Source organism: Callospermophilus lateralis, chromosome 6, assembly GCF_048772815.1.
Source record: "Callospermophilus lateralis isolate mCalLat2 chromosome 6, mCalLat2.hap1, whole genome shotgun sequence".
Lineage (NCBI taxonomy): Eukaryota > Metazoa > Chordata > Mammalia > Rodentia > Sciuridae > Callospermophilus > Callospermophilus lateralis.
Genome location: NC_135310.1, coordinates 60,073,197 through 60,089,253, shown reverse-complemented (window position 1 = coordinate 60,089,253; position 16,057 = coordinate 60,073,197). Strand labels below are relative to the sequence as shown.

General features: G+C 35.8%; 1 pseudogene; it reads right to left on the bottom strand.

Annotated features, from left to right (window-relative positions):
- Nucleotides 1-2,688: 2,688 nt before the first annotated feature.
- LOC143401878 (chromobox protein homolog 3 pseudogene) lies at nt 2,689-3,482 on the bottom strand (annotated as a pseudogene).
- Nucleotides 3,483-16,057: the final 12,575 nt, after the last annotated feature.

The window sequence follows — 16,057 nt, the reverse complement described above, 5'->3', positions numbered from 1 at the left end:
CGTCTCTTCCAATACCGTCACAGGCTGGGGAACAAGGCTTTGACACATGGCCCTTTTGGGGGTACTTCAGATCCAAACTCTTGCAGGCAACTAACCTAGTTTTTAGCCAGATGCCTTCTTATATCTCCTTCACATTTTATTGTTTTCCATCCTGCCTAATGTTGCTTTTTGTACCCACATGGATTGCCCCTGTGTTCCTCTGCCTTCCAACACTGGTCCAGTCTATACAATATATCCTTCTTTTATAACTCATTGCACATATATATATGATGGGAGACCATTTCAGGGTATGATGAATAGGATGATTAACATCTTATTTGACAACCTAGGAACCTTCTTCACTAACAATTGTATTCTGAAAAAGAACATTTAAATCCTCTCAAAAGGTTCTGAAATGAAAGATAGATTGAACACCCCACCATGGTACCAAGAACTTTGATTTCCACCTACACTGTTAACTTTGGTTAGATTAACCTGTGACTTTTTTAAAAATCACTAATCCCAAATCATTATTAGCTCCAGCAGTTTCATTCTTGCTTTGGTTTCTTGTGCACAGAAGGAAGACATTTTTATGGCATTTGACAGAAATGCTATAAGCCAGGCATACCACAACTGATGGGGTCATGACAATGGGAAGACAACAGCCATGCATTTGTGAATCAACCTCTGATTGTCTAGAGAAGGAAGAATAGTCTAGGAAGGAGAGAATCCTATCACAATATAAAAAATGAATGTTGTACTTCATCTGAAATTTTTAACGAAATATCCTCCTATTCAAACACAGCTCTCTCTACCTTTCCATAAGGAATAATAAAATATAAATCATTTTAATACAGTTACTCATTCCAATAAAGATAAAAGCAACTTCATACATTTTAGAACATTTTGAAATGCCTATTCTGTTGTGACTTTCCTTCTGAAATATACAGGAAGCTGTGATATGAGCAATTTTGCCACTCAGATCCATAATTATAAGGAAGCAAATAATTTAAAATATAAATTGTCACTGCATTAGCCATCACATTTACATATCTGTTCCAACCAGTAATTGCCATAAAAGCCAATCTTATTTTTAAAGGTCAAAATGTAAAATAATTAAGTTGTTGTTTGTACTCTTTTGAATGAGCAGATTTATTTTACTGCAATTTTTTTAAATAAATAAAAAATAAATCCAGTCTGTAACATTCAGCCTTGAATGACAGCTTGTTAACAAGGCAGGAAAGAAACAGGTGAGTGTTTAGCTTAAAGATTTCTGTAACTGAAATGAGTATCATGCCTACCAGATTGGGTGGCCACAAGGAAAAGGACCTGAGAAAATAATCCAAAGCTGCCTGAGTGTGATACAACTTCCCTGGCTTATTTTGGGAAGGAAAAAAAATCCCACTGTATTTTTCTTAACTCAAAAATTAATTCCTTCCTTTAGGGGAAAAAAACTTAATTTATAAACTAGGACAGGCTGTCTTAACTGCAATAACAACGATTCCAACTCACCACAAATTCAACGTAAGCCACTTTGTTCACCTTAAATTCCATGGGTTTCATAACTTCCTTTCTGTCTTTGAAACAGGAGAAAAAGAAACATGATGAAACACATTCCAAGTATTCATTCCCTAACTTGGGACTGAATACTGGCTTGCAGAAGTAGGCACTGGATGAGCCAGGAAGTGGGAAAGTAGTGTACACAGGCAAACTCCTCTTCCTTATCCTCACAGGAGACTGCCCCAAGAAATTCTAGAGAAGAGACAAGACCACATGCTTTCGAAATTCCTTCACCAGCATTTGTTTCTACCACTGAGTGCATACTCAGTTTGTATGAGGGCCACCTAGACAAGTTGAGACTTACATTGATATCAAAGAAATTTTTCAAAAGAAGATCACCCAAAAGAAAGATGCGACTCTTGTTTTTGAGGCCATTACTGTTGTGAATAATTATAGCATAAGAAGTTTCTATCTAGCATTCTGTCTTGATCATTTTCCTCTCTGCATTAAATTATTTAAATGAACATCATCTCCGGCATAATTTTTTAAACTTTGACTCAAAGCGCAATGCGCTTGACAGCTCCTAACCTTCTTATGCCATCTCTGCACAACCAGGACCTCAGATGGCCACCACGTCTCCCTGTTTGCTTATTTTCTTTACTGCGATCATACTTCTACTCTGCAGGAAAATGTCACCTTCCATTGTGCTAGCACAGTAATGACCTTTCCTCGCATTCCAAGTGAAGTTATGATAAATAATGTCAACCTTAATTTTCTAGTATTTTACACTAAATCACAGAGAAATCAACTGTAAAGTGCTTTGCCCCACTTTCCTCTGGTGTGGAAACTTTGTGAGCTGATGCAAACTTTACAAACCCTCTAGAGTTTGCCCCTACAACTTATGGCAATAGAAACTGAGGCACAGAGAACAAATGACTTACTTTAAATCACACCATTGCTGGTAGATGCAGGCATAGACTCTATCCCAGCTGCTAGGGTAGAGATTTTTACTCCTCACCAGTCTTGATTTGTTTTGTTTTACACCACACATAGTTTTTATGTATTTGTTCAAAGTAACCAGTGCTATTGATAAAAAAAAAATCAAAACCCAACAGCTTCCCAAGTACTACTAGCTCAAAATGGACATATCAAACTTGATTTTCACTAGAATGAAGTTATTGTTTCACATTAAGTACCGAAGTTTAATAGTTATTGAATATCATTTTCTGGACAAGAATACCAAGTTAGTTCCTCATATTTGTCTCTTGCCAGCTCCAGGCCTGCTTCATCTGCATCTTTCCATTTCATGAAAATGCTAATTCTTCACTGTTGTCTGTGACACTAGCTGTTCATTAAGGATCAAGACCTGCAGCAAAGCCTCTTGGTTTGACAGCAACATCTCCATTCTTCTTCAATTTGCTATCCTCAGGGTCATTATCAGATAAAGATTTTTCTCTTTGTACCATCTTTTTCTTAACCAGCTTTCTGAGAATTCAGAAAGTCTTTAATTAACTCTAGGAAATATCAATTTTCCTCAGGTGACCAAGGATCATACATGTAAATCCCTTCCACTTCAAGAAATAATCCACCTTCTCATTCACTTCACATCAGTCTAGTACTTTTTCCACCATAAATTCTTTAGGATCTGCTTCTGACCTTTTCTTGGACTCTTCTCATTCTGTTTCTCTCCTACGTTTTTTTGCAATGCATTTTTATTGGAAACTATATTTTATTGCAGGCTTAAAAATTATTATTCAATATCCTGAGATGCTCCAGCATCTGGGGCATCTCCCCACCCTTGTTTACTTGGCTTGCAATATAATTGAATGAAAATGATCTTATAGTTGAAGAAACCCAGAATTCAATCAGCAACTTTAGATCTCAAAACTTTGAGTGTCATAAGTGACACCATTTAAAAAAAAAAAAAAAGTGCACCTGAGAGGAAGCCCAAGGACTGATACCAAACAGACCTATGTTCCAACACAAGAATACTCACATGCCATCTTTTTGCCTCAGGCTCTGCCTGCCCTAAGAAACCTTGCTGGAAAGTGACAGAACCCCATTCAAAGTGATTTAATTGAAAGGAAAATGTATTGGCTTTTGTAATTGAAAAGCCCAAGGGAAACTTCAGGCATGGCTGAATCTAGGATTTAAAACAATGTCATCAGGAATTTCTCTCCATTTCTCCCACCACAGTAGAGCAAAGAAGACTCCAGAGGAAAGGTAAAGGCACAAGTTGGTTATGGAACTTGGGATCCTAGGATTGACACATGGTGAGTTCTCTGGGATTTCTTATTGTATTATATATCCCAGACTTGGAGTTGGAGAAGTCAGAAACTCAAAAATATCAGTGAGTGCAGACAAAAAGAGTCTCCCAGAAAAACCTGTCCTCTAGCCAAAGAACTAGGAAAGGGAATTTGAGAAAGACAGGAAACTTATAGAAAATAATAGCTCCACTTCAGCCAAAGAGCATGAAAAACTGCAATCCCGCCTACAGCCCAGTCAGTGAAGAATGAGCGAGGAGCCTATTCTTTTCCCACAGGCAGGCCCTAATGAAAGTGCCCCATGCTGACATGGGTATGGTGTTAGAGTAGACTGAATAGGCAGTCAGGACTTCATCCCCATTTAGTGGTAATTAGGTCCCTCTCCCATGGTAAATGTCATAAAGTGAGAGTTGACTCCCACCCTCATCTGATGGCAAAGAAGCCACCCTCCAGCAGTAGTGAGGACCACCCGACAGTGTCTTTGGAGGTCAAGTGGAGAGAGGTAATGACATACCCCATCCCCTTCCAGATAGGGTGAGGGCAGTAGTGACCTAGTGTGGAGCCTACACTACCAAGGCCAGCTGGCTTTAATAGAGAACCCTTAGTTATTTCTCCCAACAGAGTACCAATGAAAACTATCAGGGCAGTGAATGAATTATGGACCTTGAGCTGCCCAGTGACAGAAGCAACAATGCCCCTCTTGGTAATTCTCAGTGTGAAAGCATCGATTTGAGACTGCCCAGCTGCTATGGTGACACCCCATTCAAAGGGAAATCATGTGCTAGCCACAGATTTATCAGTTCTTAACCTTGGGTTCAAACACCAGCTGCCTGAGGATAGAGAATAATAGGCACAAGCTGATAATTCTAATTGGGCTGTTTATACCCTCAACTTCAGTTCTATTTATCTTGAAGAAACTTTCTCACAACAAATCCTTTTGATATTTAAACCTATATAATAAATGTGCCAAGCATGCTAGTGATTACTGTTTCCCTACCAAGGTTTCAGTGATCCACCAGCTGGCTTAGTCTCTATTTGTGTGTCTACTTGTCTTTTCTCCATCCCCTCCCCACCAGTCCGGGTACCTAAAATAATGGCCTTTCAAGATATGGCAGAAAATCACGTGGGAAAGCTGCACTCCCATGTCACCTGGCAGTTATGAGGCAGTGACTCCTTCCCCCACTGGCCTGTTATGAGAAGAGCTCTTCTAGAACAATATTTAAATAAGATCCAGAGTAACATGATGTAGGACCAAAAATATCCAGAATACAATAAAAATCATTTATCATACCATGAACCAGAAAACCCACAACTTGAATAAGAAAAGATAAGAGATGCCAACACTAAGATAGCACAGGTGTTGTAATTGGTTGACAAGGATTTAAAAGGCATCATAAAAATGTTTTTATGAGCAATTACAAACATATTTGAAACAAATGAGAAAATGTATTATAAGCAAAGGAATTTCCAAAACAACAGAAAAATGGAATTTATAACAAAGAAGCAAAAGAACAAAACTGGAAGCATTGCACTACCTGATGTGGAAATCTACCACAAAGGTCTAGTAATCAAAACAGCATGGTAATGACATAAAACACATCAACCAATGAAACATAATGGGGAACCCAGAAAAAAAAATCTATACATTTATGGTCAACTAGTTTTCTACAAAGTTTCCAAGAACACACAATGAGGAAGAGATAAGTTTCTTCAATGAATGATGTTGAGACAAGTGGATAACCACATGCAAAAGAATAAAATTAGAACCTTATCAAATACCATTAATAAAAATCAACTCAAAATGAATTTAATACTTAAACATAGATCTGAAACTACAAAACTACTAAAATGAAGCAAGATAAAATTTTCCTGACATTGATTTTGTCAATGATCTTTTTTTCCAAATATTTTTATTAGTTATAGACTTTATTTTATTTGTTTATTTTTTATGTGGTGCTGAGAATTGAACCCAATGCCTCACACATGCTAGGCAAGTGCTCTACAACTAAGCCACAACCCCACCTTGTCAATGATCTGTTGGATGTGACCCCAAAAGCACAGCAAAAAAAATAGACACATGTGACTACACCAAATTAAACTCTTCTGCACATCAAAAGAAACAATCAACAAAGTGAAGACAAAACATACAAAATGGAAGAAAGGAATTACCTGCAATCCATTTTGGTTTAAATCCAGAATAAATAAGAAACTCAAACAACTCAATAGCAAGAAAACAGCCCAATTTAAAGATGGGCAAATGATTTGAATAGAGAGTTCTCCAAAGAAGATGGCCAATCAGTATATTTAAAAAAATATTCATCATGGCTGATCATCAGAGAAATATAAATCAAACCATACTGATATATGATCTCACATCTATTAAAATAGCTACTATCAAAAAGATAAAATGTAAGTGTTGCTGAGGGTGTGAAGAAAAAGGAACCTTGTTAATGGCAATTTAAATTAATACAGCTATTACAGAAAACAGAATGGGGAATCCTCAAAAAAAATTTTTTTAAATTGTTATGTGACCCAGAAACCTTACTATAGGTTATCCAAAAAAATGAAAAAAAAAAAAAAACAAGCATGTTGAAGAAACAGGCACCCTCCCATGTTCATTGCAGAACTGTTCACAACAGCCATGATTTGGAATCAATCTAAATGTCTATGAAGAGATGAATGGATAAAGAAAATATGGTATGGATATACAACAGAATACTGTTCCATGTTTTAAAAGAAGGAGATCCTGTCATTTGTGATAATGTGGAAGAATCTGGAGGACATTTTGTTAAGAGAAATAAGCCAGGTACAAAAACATAAATACCTCATGCTCTCACTTATATATGGAATCCAAAATTGTCAAAGTCAGGAAAGTAGAGAATAGAATGGTGACTTCCAAAAAATTGGGAGTTGGGTCATCTAGAGTAAGGTTGTTCAAAGGATATAAAATTTCAGCTAGAAAAAAAATTTTTCAAGAAATCTACTGTACAAATTGTTATTATAGTTAATAACTATGTATCCTGTATTTGAAAATGGCTAAGAATAGATTTATTGTTTTCTTAAATACAAATTAATGATAAGTATGTGAAGTGATATATGTATATTAGTTTGATTTAGCTATTTCACAATATTGCATATTTCAAATCATCATGTAATACTCTGTAAAATGTAATTTTTTAAATAACCAAATGGAGTTAGAACTGAAAAATATAGTAACCAAAATAAAAATTTAATGCATGGACTCAACAGAATGGAGAGGACAGGAAAAAGAAATAATGAATTTGAATTTGGCACCATAGAAATTACCCACTCTGAACAACAAAAATAAAATTGTCTAAAGAAAATGAGCAAACCTTCAGGAAACTGTAGGTCTATAATAAAAAAAATTAGCATTCATGCCATTGGATGGACTTCTAGAATAAGAAGGTGCAATGATTGTGTTTTAATCTGTCTTTCCCTTCACTAGACCCTGAGTAGTAGAAGAGCACACTGTTTTCCATCTCTGCATTCCCAGTCCCTAACACGGTGCTTTGGGTATGGTTAGCAATAGTAAAAGTAAGTGAAAATGTGAACTCCATTTTGTATTTTCCTCTATTTTATCCATAACATTTATGAGACTCAAAATTAAGATTCAAATTTTGGAAATTTTGATTTTGATTTTGTTAGAGAATGTCATAGTGGCAAATTCTTTTGAAAACCTGTCCACCACCAAATGAACATCTAAAAACTGGAGAAGTAATTTCCTCCCAGGGAAATAGTCTACTTGAATCTAATTTAATATCAAGAATGATACTTTCAAATGAATACTACAGTTGCAAGACACTGAGTGTCTTGTGAACTTTCTAATGTACAATGATGTATTAAAGCAGAATATAAGATTATGAAAGCATTTTATGAAGAAATGGGCTCTTTATTCAATTTCTCATTTACAGCACAGTTATAAAAGTCAATTCATATTCTGAATTTTGGGAGGCATGTTGGAAAAAAATCTATGAAAGTAATTTCATGTTTTATGGATGCAGAAATTGTAGTTCAAAAATAGATCATTTTGTATTTTTACTCTGATGCACTTGCTTTATTAGCCACCAAGATCAAAGAATACTAAAATTTCCCAAAAAATAGCTAGGTATGAGATGTTTTAAGAAAAATGACACAAGTTCTACTATATGTGGTTTCTAACAGGACATCTCTGTCAAGATTTAAGTGCACCAAAGGAAGAACTGGATGACCCCATTTCCTAAGTTCAGAAGCCTTAGCTTCATCACAGCAGTAGAACTGACAGGACTCATCCAGATGACTTATATTCTCAGGCTCACATGTAAATGATGCCACCTACTCTAAGGACTCAGGGAGACATTTTCATTGACCAGGAGTGTTTGTTCTCCACTCATAACACCTGTGATATTCTGTTTCCCCCTTTTGTCCTACTGGTAGAGGCTGAACTCCACGGATTATATCAGTAGATTCTGAACCTCCTGACGTCTGATTTCGGAACTCCAGCAGGAGATCAGCATGAAGAAGAAGAATGAGGTTGGAATATCTGTTCCCTTGCTTCCTCTCTCTGAGGCTGCCTCGGACTGATTCTCTCAATGCACATGACTCTCTCATCTCAGATTCTGGAATTCTCCTTTAGTCTCCCTGGTTTGGAGGAGTCATCTCTATTCTATTGAGACCCTGACTGACAGACAGAAGAGGAATCTAATCTTCAGACATATGGCCAAAATTATCACGGTGCCACAACAGAGCACCTCTCTCCTCTCTTGTATGAGTGCCCACCAAGTTCTCTGGCCCTCTATCCCTATTCTGCTTTAGGAAATTGCTATACAGACTCCCAACTTCTGTTCCTTGGGGCCTCCCTTTCCTGTGAGTTTTGCTGAGCTCCCTCTCTTAACCCTGGTTCATTTATTTGCAGTGCCTTCCTACAGAAAGGGAACAGCAGAGACAACTACTTTTCTGACACTGCATTCTAATCACTTTGCCCTCAGACTTGCCTGACATTTCACACTTTATAATATAGAATGTGAGGTGTTTCTAAACTCTTTTAATTTTTATTTGTTTTTTTAGTTATACATGACAGTAAAGTCTATTTTGACATATTTATACAAACATGAATTATATCTTGTTTTAATTAAGATTGCAGTCTTGTAGATGTACAAATTGTAGAGATTTATTTTAGGATATTCATATATACATTGGAAAATTATGCAATATTTCTAAACTCTTCAAATAGTTAAACTTCTTGGTTCATTATCAAAAGCAATTAATTACCTTATTTTTTATGGATTTGACTAGCTTAACATTAAAATATTAATCTTATTGTCCTCGTTTTAAAATCTAAAAGAATGATATTGTTGGGCTGGGGCTATAGCTCAGTTGGTAGAATGCTTGCCTTGCATACACAAGGCCCTGGGTTCAATCCCTAGCACCGCCAAAAAAAAGAATGATTTTTTTTTTTCATGTTTCCCATTGCACTGGGAAACATGAAAAAAATCAAAAAATGTGAAAAAACCCTCAGATTCTAATAAAAATCCAATGAAATAAAATATTTTCCTAATGGAAAACAAAGGCAAAAAAGAGTGTTGATGATAAAGATCAATATTAGAAAGATCTTTTCTTTACTATTATAGCTTTTCACAAACCAAAAGATACTTGCCTAATTGGAAGAATTCCATCTATGCCTGCAATTTCAGTAGTTGTCACTCAGTGGATTAGGTCTGTTCATGAAAGGTTAGAATCCATGCACAGAGTTTCTTCAGTCAGGTACAGAAAGAATTGGGGGTAAAATTAAAAATTCATATATGTGAGTTTTTCCTACAAAGATATAATTTCTTGTTAAGAAAGTAACGTGTATATTCTAATTTTAAGTCATGTGATTCACCTCAAGGGCCAAATGAAATAATGAATTCTAAGTATAAATCAAAAACTATCCCTTTAATAAATTCTTCTTGCTTACCAGGTGCAGTGATGCACACCTATAATCCCAGCTGCTTAGAAGGCTGAGGCAGGAGGATCAAAGCCAGCCTCAGCAAAAGTGAGGAGCTAAGCAACTCTGTGAGACTTTGTCTATAAATAAAATACAAAATAGGGCTGGGGATGTGGCTCAGTGGCTGAATGCCCAGAGTTCAATCGTCAGTACCCCAAAAAATAAAAAATTTAAAATTTTTTTAAAAACAAATTTTTCTTGCTTAATATTTGCTTTTCTTTATATAGTTGCCCTTGAGACTTTTGAGGTTCCTAATGCTTGAAATCTTGTCTTTCACACCTTTAAAAGAACAGTTCCTGAATGTGTCCCAGTAAACCATAGCTCAGGCGGCTCCTCATTTTTCTCCAATCTTGATTTTCTTCCAAAAATGCTGAGCTTTTCCTGGTAAGTCTCTTGTGCCTGCTTCCTCTTAAAATGCAGAAGTATAACATTCAAACATTAACCGGCAATCCAGCAATTAGGAGACCTAAATATGCAGAATTGCCCTATTCATGTAGCCTGGCTTATTTATGCACTAATGCATGATAATTTACTGCACCAACAAAACTACAAAAGCTTCTGTCAACAAGTCATTCTACAATCATAGAAATATTGACCACTCTGACAAAATGGAAGGGCATCTCTTTTTTCCCTCTTTCCTTTTCTTTTTGTTTTTAGTCTCAGAAAGATATTAGTGACATATAGGTGAAAAAAAATGATCTCAAATGAATAAGACAGTTATGTTACCATACAGTTTACAACATTAAGATTTATTTTGCTTGAAGCAAAGTTAAGATTAAAGAGATGATGTTGCTAACTCCACACGGGCTCATAAAACACAGTGCTATTACTATGACCTTAATATGGAACTTAGGATGACCAACATCCATATTGCTTTATAATGGTCTCATATTCATTTAAAATTCAGTTGTCATTTGTCATAGTTCTATTTCCCATTTTCTTCCAAACTGCCTAGAATTTTGGTTGTGCAAAATAATTTTTTATTTCTTTACTAAGTGTGTACTTTAAAACTTCACAGTGTCCAAAGGTTAAAGTCAATGAATTATTTAAAATATCAAGAACTATTCACCCCATTTTCTAGTTTGTACAGTACTTTTGCAGTGAATAAGAATCGTTGTATACATCAACATCAGCAATATGATAACAAGATCATGGGAAAACTTGGCAATTTTTTTAACTATATTACTTTTGTCAATATTTCCTATCTGTACCTATGTATCTATTTATCTAAAATCTCAGCTCTGCCATACATCATGCTACCTGAGGATAGTTTCTTAACCACTCAGATTCTGTTTCTGTAAGATGGGGCTAATGAGACTCACACAGTCTTTATGATCTTACTTAAATAACAAATGTAAATGCTCAACATATAGTTAAGATCATTTTTATTCCCCTAACTCCATTCTGCACAAATATCTCTAGACACTGAGCCAAAATTAAATAATCAAGATTTAAAACATTATGATGGGGGAAAGAACATTTACTTTGTACCACTATAAACAGTACAAAAGAAATTATAGTTTCATTCTTTATATTTGAAGACATTTCGCATATTCCTATGTATTAACTAATACAGAATTATTTTTTAAGTTAATTGCATTTTATTTACATTTTTAACAGGTACTTAAAAACATGAAAATTATGCCTATTTAGGGGCAACTATGTAATATTTAAATCAGTGTGAAAGTATCTCACTTCAATATTTATCATTTCTTTATAACAAAAACATTCAAAATCTTTGAAAACAAAACAAAACATTCAAAATCAAAAAGCTAGAAAGCTTTTTGAAATATATGGTTCATTGTCATTACCTGTACTGACCCTCTACTGTGCAAGAGCATACCTAAACTTCTTATTTCAATTTAACTGTAACTATGTACACACTGACAAACCTCCCCTCATCCCTCTCTCCCCAGCTTCGGTAAACACTATTCTACTCTCAACTTACCTGAAATCAACTTGTTTTTTACATTATGTAAAAAATACTCATACGTTTATTGATATTTAATTACTTATTTATTTCATGCAATACCATTCATAAGATTAATATAAAGTATATACACTGGTATTTGTCTTTCTATGCTTGATGTATTTTATTTAAGATAATGATCTCCAGTTCTATCCATATTGCCCCAGATGTCAGGATTTCATTCTTTTTATGGCTGAACAATATTCTGTATTATATATATAAGAAAATGTGATATATATATATATATTTTTTTCTTTAATCATCCATTTATGGACACTTAGGTTGTTTCTATTTCTGGGATATGTTGTCCCTTTGTCCTATCAGTTCACTGATGGATTGTATTGATAGATCTGGACTTCCTGACTTCTGGTTGGGGTATTCTAGCAGATCAGAGGAAGGAAGGAAGATGACTTCTGCAGTGAATGTGGGAATACAGATCTTTTCAGAACACTGATTTTGTTTCCTTTGGAGATATATCTAGCAGTGAGATTGCTGGATCACATGTTTTATTAATCTGAAAAAAATCCCAAATGTCCCTTACCAAGTCATTGTCTTTGGACTCAACTTACCAATAAGATGAGGTAGTTAAACTAAATCATCTCTTAAATGTGTTCAATTCAAAGTTATAATAAAACTAAGTTTCTGACAAGCTATAAGGGAAATATTCACGTAGTTCTGGGAGTAGACCATTTAGAGCATTTCTGAATTAGTTAAATCAACGGCTAGGCTGCCGTAACAAAAAGGCTCAGAAATAAAAGGGATTAAATAAGGCTCAATTTCCTTTCCCTCCCTAGTAACTGTCCAGCCATTCTGGGGTAGCAAGGCAGCTTTGATCCTAATCATTTAGGAGTTCTCTTTACTCTGCCACCTGCTAAGCTAGTACTTTCAGGAGGAAGTCCTTCCTGGCATTTCTTGGGGAATATGTATCATTTTCCCAATCCTGAGAAAAATTGGTTGAGAAGAAAACTAGGGGAAGCATCATGACTTTCCCATGAGAATTCAAACTTATTAACATACAGAATCACTGGTTTGAAAAATCGCCAAAGGAAAAGTGGTAGCTATTAAGCAGTCCTGTCTATAGTCATTGGCCTGTTATAAGTGTGTGCTTCTGGCCCTTCCTGCTGCTAATGATTTATTTCTGGGGGGGAAAAATTTTTAACTCCATTTATACATAACAGTATACTTTACATAAATCTTATGATGGTATTGCATGAAATAACAAGTTTGGAAAGCAAAATAGGCCTTTAAAACTGGCAATTTTGACACATGCTTTAATGGAGGGCTGTTAACCTTGTTGGGAAAGCTGAATGTGACATTATTTGAATACTACTGCAATCATGTTGGCTGGCATTTTCCAGAGTTTGAATGTTCCCTATAGGCTAAAGTTCTTTTTTAAATATTATATGACAAGAAATGCAAAGAGAGAAAGATATGAGTGTTGTGGAATACTCCAACATAAAATCAGGAACCGATCTAAAATCTGAATTAGACAAACCAATTCGATTTCAACAGCAAAACTAAAATATGGGCAAGTAGGCAAAATATTTTTGCCCTTGAAAAAAAGGAAATGAGCTTATGTGAAGACACAGATGCCCTAACAACCAACCTGAGGGGCTTTTGAAGGCACATTTGACAGTCTACGCAAGGCCAATGCAATGTGAAAGAAAGTCTTCTACAACTTCTTTATTTGTCACAAAACAAAGAGAAAGACTATGAGGGCAAGTAACACTCTGTGTGTCTTTAAGTATCTTTTTTTAATGATGATTTTTAAATATCAAACTTTTGTGACCATATCTTATTCTTTAATATTTGAAATGAAGTTCATATGATATTAACGTTCCTACCTTTTAATGCTTTCTGTTGTCAAATATCTACATCATGTAAAATTATTCTATATGCTAATAAAGTATATAGTCTTGCCCCTATATATTGGTTCATAGCAATAATAAACCAGGTATTCATCATTATATCGTTTTTAAAAGAAAATCTCTGAAACTTTTAGTACAACTCTATCACAGAAAAAAAGATTTACTGTTTATTAACACTCATTACATTTAAAAACACATAAAGTATAATTTTTAAAATCTAGAATAACTTGTTATTTGGGGGCTTTCTTAGATGACTTCTCATCCTGAATCCCAATCATTAATACCCAGGGGAAATTTGGAAATATTTACCATTGTCCTCATTTGGAAGTTGAAGTCAGGAACAGTTGCACCGAAATTCCAGCTTCTTGAACAGGAAAGAAAGGGAGTCTGAGACAAGCAGATTCTCTTAAAGGAAAAGGGACAAATCCACACACATCTTTTCAACCCATTAAAGTGAGAAATTAGCCTTGGGGTCATTCACAGCCTCTCCTTGGAGGTGGGAGCACAGGAAGAGCAGCATGTCAGGGTATGAAGACAGAGTAGGTGCCCATAATACCCAAAGTTTTATGTTTTCAAAAGTAAATTAAGGGAGTAATGAGTTTTTATCCAAATATTTTTTTTCTCAAACATACAGTGGGTCAGATATTGTTTTCTGTGTCTTTGAATAAAGTGATAAGGGGAGAGAAACGACATTAGGAGTAACACAATAGAGATATTTTTTAATCCTAGAATATTTAAGGACAAATTCGAATGGAGACCATATTAGCCACAATGAGAAATAATGTATGTGGATACATGAAAATAAGAGAGACTGGTTGCCGCAGTCTCTGGCTGGGCACAAGATCACGAGCCACTCAAACAGGAACAAACTTTATTTGAAAGAACCGCCAATAACACGTCCGCCAGGGAAGCTTCCCGATCCACCCACGCGGTGTTCTGCCAGTTCCTTCCCGGAACTCTAGCGCAAGCGCCTCCCCGGAATTCCCTCCTACTGCACTTTCCCAACCAATGGGAACTCTCCAGGAGTCCCGCAGCAGGAGTCTGGTATCCATATGAATGTAATTTTTAACATAATCATATCATCTCAATGGCTAGCTGGCATCACCTTTCAATCAAAAATGCCATGCATCATATTAATTGGCTGTGGCTCCCAGCAACTGGGGGAACATGAGATGATATTAACAGATAAAGAATATTGCTCTGGTATAATTAAAATAATTCCCAGAAATTTTAAGCTATTTGTATCTAAAATGTCTATAGTATATAGCACACCTCACATAAGTGTCAGTTATATACTAGTCGTTGCCAACCTCTGGGTGACACTTTGTAAACATTAAAATCTTGACCTGAAAAATCAAGTATAGACCAAGACAGACATCCATCTCTCATCTTTCCTATAGGAAACAATAGTAAGGAACAAGAGTTAGACTCATTTATGTCTAAGTTCACCTAAGGAAAAATCACCTACCTCCAAAAAAAAGAAAAGAAAAAAATATTCCACAGTTGGTAAAAAAAATTATAGACTGATATCAATTCCTAGCTGAATAACAGGTGAAAACTATTCTTTCAACATGGCTGTGAGAAAAATCTGTTTGATTTTGGTGTTAATTAATCTCCCTTCTTTTTGTCTTTGCTGAGCCACCTCTGTGCGTCACACACTGTGCATGTCCCTTGCTGGTCTGAGCTGATATTGATTTCTTCTCTATGTTACAAGTTGCCTTGAATGCCCAGGTCTCTGGCAACTGCATTGATTGCTAAAGAGCAAAAACCATTATCTGATACTGCCTGCTTCACTTTTTACACAGGAATGGACAGAGGGATCACAGTGCCATGCCCTCTGACTCCATTGGAGATTTTCTGTATTCTCAGCTATGAGAAAAATGTTTTCTTAGAGTTCAAGCAAAATGAAAAATATACCTTCTCCAGAGCAGAAATATGGTGATAGTGAAACTTCCTATGAGTTACTAATAAATATCATCCTTAGTCATCATTCTTACAGTTCCTGCATTAACTCTGGCTTCAAAGCATTCCTTGGTGTTTTAGTCAGCTATTTCACTGTTGTGACTAAAAGGACCCAACCAGAACAATTACAGAGGAGGAAAAGTTTGAGGGCTCATGGTTTCACAGGTCTCAATAGACAGCAGGATCCATTCCTTGGGGCTCGGGATGAAGCAGAACATGGTGGAAGGAAGTGGCTCTCATCACAATCAGAAAGCTAATAGAGAGTTTCCACTCTCCAGATGCAAAATATATACCCCAAAGCCACTACCCCAAGTCCCACCTCCTCCAGTCACACCCTACCACTTTAATTACCACTCAGTTAATCCCTATCAGGGGATTAATTCACTAATTGGGTTAAGACCCTCATAACCCAATCATTTCTCCTCTGAACTTTCTTGCATTTTCTCACACGTGAGCTTTTGAAGGACACCTCACATCCAAACCATATCATTTAGTGATAGCATTCTACAAACAGCCCTGCTCATTATAAATG